This window comes from Rutidosis leptorrhynchoides, chromosome 6, assembly GCF_046630445.1.
Source record: "Rutidosis leptorrhynchoides isolate AG116_Rl617_1_P2 chromosome 6, CSIRO_AGI_Rlap_v1, whole genome shotgun sequence".
NCBI classification, from domain to species: domain Eukaryota; kingdom Viridiplantae; phylum Streptophyta; class Magnoliopsida; order Asterales; family Asteraceae; genus Rutidosis; species Rutidosis leptorrhynchoides.
In genome coordinates, this window is record NC_092338.1 from 26,574,519 (window position 1) to 26,584,450 (window position 9,932).

Consider the following 9,932-nt stretch of genomic DNA (forward strand, 5'->3'; position numbering starts at 1 on the left):
TTGGCTTTTTATCATCGGTTTGTGGTGGTTTATTTGAAAAAATAGGTCTTTGCTAATTGTAAGTATTGTTAGATACTTGTTGATTGGTAGGACCTTGTTGGTTGTTGTATGGAACATTTCGGTTATAATTCTGGTTTTGATTGTAGATTGGTCTTGGCGGTTGATAATTATTTTGATAATTATTTCCAAGCCTTTGGTTTATGTATGAAACATTCTCTCTTTGTTCCATTGTTTGTTCAATACTGAGACAATCTTTTGTCAAACGTGGTCCTCCACACTGCTCACAAATAATTCTTATTGAGTGAATATCTTTAGTCATCTTTTCCATTCGTCTCTCGACAGCATCTATCTTTGTGAAAATGGAATCAAAGTCATGGCTAGAATCGGCTCTAGCTGCTTTAGATGATCTAATGATATCTTTTTCTTGATGCCACTCATGTGAGTGGGAAGCAGTGTTATCAATAATTTTGTAAGCTTCAGTTGCGGTTTTCTTCATAATGGAACCACCAGCTGCTATATCGATGTCTTTTCGTGTAGTGATGTCGCATCCTTGGTAGAATATTTGTACTATTTGATAAGTGTCTAAACCATGTTGCGGACATCCTCTCAATAATTTTCCAAATCTTGTCCACGCTTCATATAAAGTTTCAATTGGCTTTTGTGTGAATGTAACAATTTCTCCTTTAAGTCTCACGGCATTAGATGCCAGAAAGAATTGTTTAAGAAATTTTTCAACTAAGACATCCCATGTATCAATCGCCCCTTCAGGTAACGATTCTAACCAATCTTTGGCTTCTCCCTTTAAAGTCCAGCGAAATAACATGAGATAGATCTGTTCATCCTCCACTTCTCTAATTTTAAATAGAGTACAGATCCTATTAATGGTTCGAAGATGTTCATTTGGATATTCCTTCGGCGCACCACTAAATTGGCATTGATTAGTTACCATGTGTAGGATTTGTCCTTTGATTTCATAATCTGGCACATTAGTGTCTGGTTGAGTAATTGCATGACCTTGGCCAGTGCATTTAGCTCTCATTCGGTCTTCCATACTTAGAGGTTCCAGATTTTCCATTATTGAATTTGTTGAATCTGAATCACTAAGGGATTCTGATTTAATGGTTTCTTCCTCGACAATCTCTGGATGAGTGATTTGTGGTTAAGGAGGAATGATTAGTGGTTCAGGATCTCTGAATTGTCCTTGAATATCCTCCGGATTCTCAATTGTGAGGTCGGGTTCAAAAAATGGATTATCGAAAATTTGAATTGGAGTACTTGGTCGACTGGATGACAATTCTAAAGAAAAATCAACGGCGACAATATTGGCTAGATGTCTTGATCGAGTTACAGGTGGTGAACGTATAAAAGGTGGTGAACGAGTTACAGGTGCATTCACTGAATATCCTGTTAGTTATAAAAATAAAAATTATATAAGTTATCAAATTGATAGACTTTTCTGATTTTGCCCACGTTTCGAATAGCCAATAGATGCAGCAGGTAGCCAGGACCATTTAAATCGGAAGCCCACAACTCGCCACTAACAAATCCAACTATTACTACGAACCAGAAAATTTTGGATGTCTATCAATTTAACCGCTTAAAATAATATTTCGTCGAAGTTTAAAGAAATTTTAGAGAAGAAATAGAAAATTCTATGTCCTAAAAACTAAAGCGTCGAGAAATAAGAAAGAAAAAGAGCGCGTCGAAAAACGTCGAAAAAATAATAAAAAGAACGTAGCGCGTCGAAACTTAAAAGTCTAAAAACTAAGAATTAAAAGTTACGTCTAAAGGTATTAAAGCTTAAAATGAATTCTATATCTAAAACGGCAATAACTTAAAAAGGTACTAAAATTTATTTAAAACTAAAGCGATAAGCGATGTCGTAAAATTCTAAGGCACCTCAATCTTAATCTAAAGAAAAAGTACTTAAGGGATTTTACGGCAAAGCCTAAAAATCTAGAAATAAAAATAACTACGGCAAAAACTATATCTTAAAACTAATTACGAACGAAAAATAAAAATTACGAATTAAACTAATAAAAAGATACGGAAATATAAAAATAAAACTAAAGTTATAAAAATACAATTTTTTATAAAAATATTATTTTTATATTATTTATTTTATAAAAGTATTAATTTATTAATTATTAAAACTAATTATATCTTAAATTACAAATTAAAACTAAAATTTAAACTAATTAATATTATAATTAACCCTAATTAGGGTTTATAATAATAATAATTATAATTAACTTAACCCTAATTTCGTACGTACTAGGTACCAGAACTGTCTTTTCAGGTCATGCGACCGCATGAGATATACGTTACCAGGCCATGCGATCGCATGAAGTAGGGTTCCAGGCCAGATTATGGGCTGCTACAGTACCAGGCCCGAATTCTATTTTATTTATTTGTTTTTAATTATTCTGTTTTAATATATATAAAATATAAATATAAATTATTAGTAAATAAAAAAATTATTACTTATTAGTTTTTATAACTTTTCACAATAAATAAAAATATAAACTTTTTAATTTAACTAAACTTTAAAATATAGATATATTTTTCTTTTTCTTGTTTTTGTATTTTTTGTATTTTTTTTTTAAAAAAATTTAAAACTTATATTTTATATAAAAACTTAATTAAAACTAAAAAAATCTTTTTTTTATAGCGTTGCGCTTTCGGCATTTAGGAGTCCCCGGCAGCGGCGCCAAAAATACTTGATGTGTGCAGAGGTGTATAAGAAATAGCTATATTTTTACTAGGAAATACTATTAAATACGATACAATTTTACACAAATTATTTATTTATTTATAAAGTGGATATACCTAAACCCTGCTACAACACTTATAGGCAGTGTACCTAATCGTACAATAGTGTAGTTTTTAGTAAGTCCGGTTCGTTCCACAAGGATCTATCCAAGTTTAACGCTATATTTTTTAAAAACTATATTTGTATATATATATATATATATATATATATATATATATACATAATATTATTATTATTATAAAATGGGGGTTTTTACCGTTTAATGACCGGTTTGTCGATTTTAAAATTTTAGTCGCAGTTAAAACCAAATGTAAAATATTAAAAATAAAAATAACTTAATTTAAAGGGTAAAGTAAATGACAATAATTAAAGTGCGATAAATTAAAATGCGATAAATAAAATGACAAAAAATAAAATTATGATAATTAAAAAGTACGATAATTAAAAATGCAATTAAATAAAATGACAGTAAATAAAAGTGCGATGAAATATGAAATAAAGGAATTATGCTTATTTAAACTTCCGTAATCATGATGTTTGACGTGTTGATTTTAGTTTATTACCATGGGTTAATTGTCATTTGTCCTGGATTATTCAATATGTCCATCTGGTTTTGTCCATAACAGTCCATCAGTCATAAATATAAAGTGCGAGTGTCCTCGTCAAATTATCCTTATATCCGAAGTCAAATATTCCAACTAATTGGGGACTTAAACTATAATTACACCAATTTTCCTTGTATATAATTCACCCCTATTTTAATAAGTCTATTAACTATTAATTCATTCCCGTGTCCGGTTAAATGAACGATTATTAGTACTTATAAATATCCCGCCCATCGTGTCCGATCGAGTGTATATGGTTATTTATAGGTACGTCCAATTGTAAATCTTTATATTAAATTAAAGAATTATCATTCAATTAAACAAATATAAAGCCCATTAATAGCCCATAGTCTAATTTCCACAAGTGTCGTTCTTTTGTCCAAACCCCAATTATGGTACAAAGCCCAATTACCCCGTCTTTAATATTTTAGCCCAACATCACGATTACTTCGATTTAAATAAGCATAATAATAACTTAGCTACGAGACATTAATTTAAAAAGGTTAAACATAACTTACAATGATTAATAATAGCGTAGCGTTACACGGACCGAATTTCGACTTACACACTTACAACATTCGCTAACATACCCTTATTATTATTAATCTTAAATTAAAATTAAAATTATAAATTATATATATATATATATATATATATATATATATATATATATATATATATATATATATATATATATATATATATATATATATATATATATATATCGTAAGAGTGAGAGATAGATTAGAGAAAAGTGTGTTTTGAGCTCGAGCACCAAACTGCTTTTTATAGGAATGTGGCCAGAAAAAGTAGGTCATGCGATCGCATGGGAATTAGGCCTCCAGGCCATGCGATCGCATGGAGCAAGGATCCAGCTCACATACTTTGTTTTCTTTTTTGCCGACGGTTTTAATATATAATATAATATATATATAATTTTTAAGAATTAATTATATATTATATTATATTCATGTACATAGTTGACTTGTAATTTTTAGTCCGTTGCGTCGCGCGTTGAGAGTTGACTCTGGTTCCGGTTCCGGATTTTTGAACGTCCTTTCGTACTATTTAATATCTTGTACTTTGCGTTTTGCGGCTCGTACTCTTGTAATTTTTAGACGTTTCTCATCAATAATTTGAACCACTTTGATTGTACTTTGTACTTTTTAGCTTTTTGGTCGTTTGCGTCTTCAAATCATCGAATCTGTTTTTTTTTTCTTCACCTTTTAATATTTAAATGAATATCACTTGTAAATAGAACAATTGCAACTAAAAGCTTGTCTTTCTTGAGGGATAATGCTATGAAATATATGTTCGTTTTTAGCATTATCAAGAAGCATTGGCAGACTTAGGTACTAGTATAAATTTAATGCCATATTCATTATACGCTAAACTACACTTTGGAGAATTGAAACCAACACGAATAAGTATACAACTAGCCGATCGATCAGTAAAATATCCTAGATGGATAATGGAAAACATGCTAGTTAAAGTTGGTATTTTAGTATTTCCAGTAGATTTTGTTATACTGGACATGGAAGAAGATTCTCGAGTTCCTCTTATATTAGGAAGACCATTCTTAAACACGGCTAAAGCAATAATAGACGTGTTCGGTAAGAAACTGACCCTAAGTATAGAGGACGAGAGTGTTACCTTTTTTGTTGATAGAGCCATGCAACAACCGCAATCTGCAGATGATACATGTTATTATATTTAAACTATAGATTCACATGCAGAATTGTTAGAAGAATTTCCAGAATTACAAGGAATAGGAGAATGTTCTTTTGGAGAAGGAACTGAACCAATTGATGAAGCTGAAATGTTAGCCGCACTTATGGCTAATGAATATGAACCAACAACAGAAGAGCTTCAAATGTTAAAAGAAGAAGACAGATATCGATATAAATCATCGATAGAAGAACCACCGACATTAGAGTTAAAGCCACTTCCAAACCATTTGGAATACGCTTATTTACATGGTGAATCTGAATTACCTGTAATAATATCGTCTTCTCTTACTGAAAATGAAAAATCTCAACTCATTTCTGTACTAAAAGCTCATAAACCAGCTATTGCATGGAAGATTCATGACATTAAAGGCATAAGTCCTTCGTATTGCACGCATAAAATCCTTATGGAAGAAGGTCATAAAACCTATGTGTAACGCCAACGAAGACTAAATCCAAATATGCAAGATGTTGTTAAGAAAGAAATTATTAAACTGCTAGATGCAGGTTTAATTTATCCAATCTCTGATAGTCCATGGATAAGCCCAGTTCAATGCGTACCTAAGAAGGGTGGCATGACTGTCATCACAAATGAAAAAAATGAGCTTATTCCTACTAGGACTGTAACAGAATGGCGAGTTTGTATTGATTATAGAAAATTAAATGACGCCACCAGAAAAGATCACTTTCCCTTACCTTTCATTGATCAAATGTTGGAAAGGTTAGCTGGGAATAGTTACTATTATTTTCTTGACGGTTTCTCCGGATACTTTCAAATTCCAATAGCACCCGAGGACCAAGAGAAAACCACATTCACGTGCCCTTATGGTACTTTTGCTTACAAACGCAGGCCATTTAGACTTTGCAACGCCCCTGCAACCTTTCAAAGGTGCATGATGACGATTTTTCACGACATGATAGAAGAATGCATGGAAGTTTTCATGGATGACTTTTCAGTCTTCGGTGATACATTTGAATCATGTCTAGTTAATCATGAATGAATTCTTATTAGATGTGAGCAATCAAATCTAGTTCTTCATTGGGAGAAATGCCATTTCATGGTTAAAGAAGGCATCGTTCTTGGTCATAAAATTTCAAAGGAAGGAATTGAAGTGGATAGAGCTAAAGTAGATGTAATTGCTGATGTGTGCAGCGGTGTATACGAAATACTATTATTTTTACTACGAAATACAACGAAATATAATATAAGTTTTATTTAATTTACGAATGGATATACCTAAACCTTGCTACAACACTTATAAGCAGTGTACCTAATCGTAGAGTAGTGTAGTTTTTAGTAAGTCTGGTTCGTTCAACAGGGAGATAGCGATTATGTAGTATATTTTTATAAACTATATTTGTATAAAATATATATAATTATATAAGTAGTAATAATATTATATAAAAGGGGGGTTTTACCGTTTAATGACCGGTTTGTCGATTTTATATTTTAAGCGTAAAGATAAATGACGATAATATAAATGACAGAATTTAAATTGCGATAAAGTAAATTGCAGTAATTAAAATGACAGTAAATAAAGGTACGATGAAATATGAAATAAAAGTATTATGCTTATTTAAACTTCCGTAATCATGATATTTGACGTTTTGATTTTAATTTATTACTCTGAGTTAATTGTCCTTTGTCCTGGTTTATTTGATACGTCTATCTGGTTTTTGTCCATAATAATCCATCAGTCATAAATATAAATTGCGAGTGTCCTCGTCAAATTACCCTTATACCCAAAGTCAAATATTCCAAATAATTAAGGATTTAAACTGCGACGCAGTTATCCCTTCTGTCAACAATTACACCAATTATCACTGTATGTAATCCACCCCTGTTTTGATTAGATATGAATATTAATTTACCCACTTGATCAGTTTGAATAATCAATTACCCAACCCGAATAATTAATTAAATGATTATAATAGATTCCATATGAACGTCACTAAATAGGAAAACCATAATCATTATTAATTATTAGGTGAATTAATTTGAAGATAGGTTCGACAGACTCCAATGAGTTGTCACTCAATTAGACAATACCCCCATCTATTAATAGTCAATAGTCCAATTTCTACAAGTGTCGGTATTTTGCCCAAACCTTAATTATGGTCCAAAGTTCAATTGCCCCGTCTTAATATTTAGTCCAACATCACGATTACTTCAGCTCAAATAAGCATAATAATAACTTAGTTACGAGACATTAATTTAAAAAAGAAGAACATAGCTTACAGTGGTGATTAATCGCGTAGCGTTACATGGGCAGAGTTCTGACTTAAAACCCGTAAAACATTCTCACAATAACCTTATTATTATTAACTTAAATTAAAATTAAAATTAAAATTATAAATATATATATTACATGTAAAGAGAAAGAAAGAAGAAAAGGTGTAATTTTTGATCGAGCAGAAGCCTGGAATTTATAGGAAAATTTTCTGATCCTGTAGCTCATGCACTCGCATGAGATTTCAGTGTATTTCACATGCACTCGCATGGGTTTTATGCCTATTTTCCATGCACTCGCATGGACAGGCTGTCCAGCTCAGATGGTGTTTAAAACCTGGGCTGCTTTGATTAATTTAATATATAATATAATATATATAATTTATATTAATTATATATATATATATATATTATATTATATTCTTGTGCATAGTTGACTTGTAATTTTCGTTCCGTTGACTCACGCGTTGATGCTCGGTTTATGTCTCGGTTCCAAAATTTCGAACGTCCTTTCGTACGCGTAGATATCTTGTACTTTGCGTTCCGCGGCTTGTACTCTTGTCAATTTTAGACGTTTCTCATCAATAAATGGAACCACTAGGATTGTAACTTGTACATTTGAGCTTTTTGGTCATTTGCGTCTTCAAATCGTTATTTTCTTCTTTTGTCTTTGCACTTATTTATTTAAACGAATATTACATAAAAATAGAACAATAGCAACTAAAAGCTTTACATATTGGGATGATATTGCGACTAAATATATGTTCATTTGGAGCACTATCAAATATCCCCACACTTGAACGTTCCTAGTCCTCAAGCAATACAGAACTTGAAATTAAATCACACGAACCACTTCTTTATTCTTCACACTTTATACATCAATGATTTTGATATAGCGGTATAAACAATGATAGTAACATTGTGGTTTACAGTCCCACATGACTATGAAAATTTAGATCCTTTAAGGAAATTGGATCTTTATGAAAACATTTGATCTTTTGAAAATTCATTCTAGCTTTTCCCCTAGATAAGTTTTCTGGAATAACCCTTCACCGGTGTGTGCAAATTATTTTTATGAGTTTTGTGGGTTTCAGTTTTGAAAATTTTAGCTCAAAAACTTGTGGTTTTGTGTCACCCACTTACTAACCTTGTATTAGGAAAGCACACGTCCGGTATACTTGCTCCGTATATTACCTTTCGGTAAACTACCGTCCGGTTGCAAAGGAAAGCGTTGAACAAGCAACTGTCAAGGCAATGTCTAATGACATGCAGATGTTCATGGTCTAAAACGTGTCGAATGCAATTACTATCCTTTGTAGGAGCAATAGTAAAGATCACCCTATAATATTTCGGTCTGGTACAAGGTCCTGTCTTCGACCATGCTATGAAACCACCGTTCTTACGGTTGACACCCGATTTGGTTCAGGTGACCTAATGAATTCCAGGTGAATTCTCAGAATTTTACGTTCAATGGTAATAAATGCATTGAAAATAGGTTTTCAGAAAACAAATCGGTTTTAATTTGATCAAAATATTTTCTCGTTCAAGCTCGAGTTTAGATATCATTGAATTCCATGAGTTTGTAATTCTCAATCTTTAAGGTCAATCTCAAGGATTGAGTAATATCAGGCATAAAAGCTGATTTTTAATCTTTAAGGAGATTATCCTTTCTGGAGGTCTGATTCATTAGTCTTATCAAGCTAATTTGCACGGCGCCCTCCCCATTTTACGAGACAGATCCTCTCATGGTTAGGATAAGTCTGACCACTTGGCGACCCTGTTTGATGCCGAGGTCCGTGGATTTCCAGCTGATTTTAGAGATGACTTTTCTAGATTTTTCGTCAACCTACAGCTAGTCTGGACGACAACTTCCTGACCTAAATCAAGAAGCGCGTGTCTTTTCTGAAAGACTTTACTTTCTTTTAATGATTGAATTGATTCATCGTGTAGATCCATCTTTCTTTCAAATATATTACAGTAAATCGGGTAAAACTGATTAGTTTAGTCCAAAGCAAAAGTACCTGCAATAATCTGTACCAAATATGTGATATGTGTTTTAAAGAACTTGATAAATTCTTCCCACACTTAGCTTTTATTTATTCTTTTCTTTGCCTTTTTATTCTCTTCTATTCCATTTTATATGAATTCAAGCATTTTGGGTTGTTTCTCCATTTATGTTCTCTCTGAGGTAACAATAATTTCGGCATTAACACCTAGTTTTATAGTTCATAACTATGTATAAACATGATTTTGAATTCATTTAGTTGAAAAATTTTCTAATTTTCACAAAATTTGGCAATTAAACTAAGTGTAAACCCGAGAGAATTTATAACCCTTCACCACACTTGAGATCATGCAATGCCCTCATTTGCATGAAATCAGACTATAATTATAAATTCATGAGGGTGATTAGTGTAGAAAAGTGATTAAAAATACCGATTTTGCAAACATATTATTTTATATCACATTTGATATTTTGCATCTTGTAGTTAAAATTAGTAGCTTTTGCCGAACTTAATGTCAGTCTTTGAAAGTACGATGTTTTACCCTGTTTTGTACATAAGATAAACTACAAACATATATACACATAATATTTT

The 9,932-nt window shown here is 31.7% G+C and overlaps 1 non-coding gene across 1 annotated transcript; it reads left to right on the plus strand.

Moving 5' to 3' along the window:
- The first annotated feature begins 584 nt into the window (after positions 1–584).
- On the plus strand, positions 585–691 carry LOC139856563 (small nucleolar RNA R71). The gene has a single exon (XR_011762036.1). It is a non-coding gene; the product is annotated as a small nucleolar RNA R71 (small nucleolar RNA).
- The last annotated feature ends 9,241 nt before the right edge of the window (positions 692–9,932 follow it).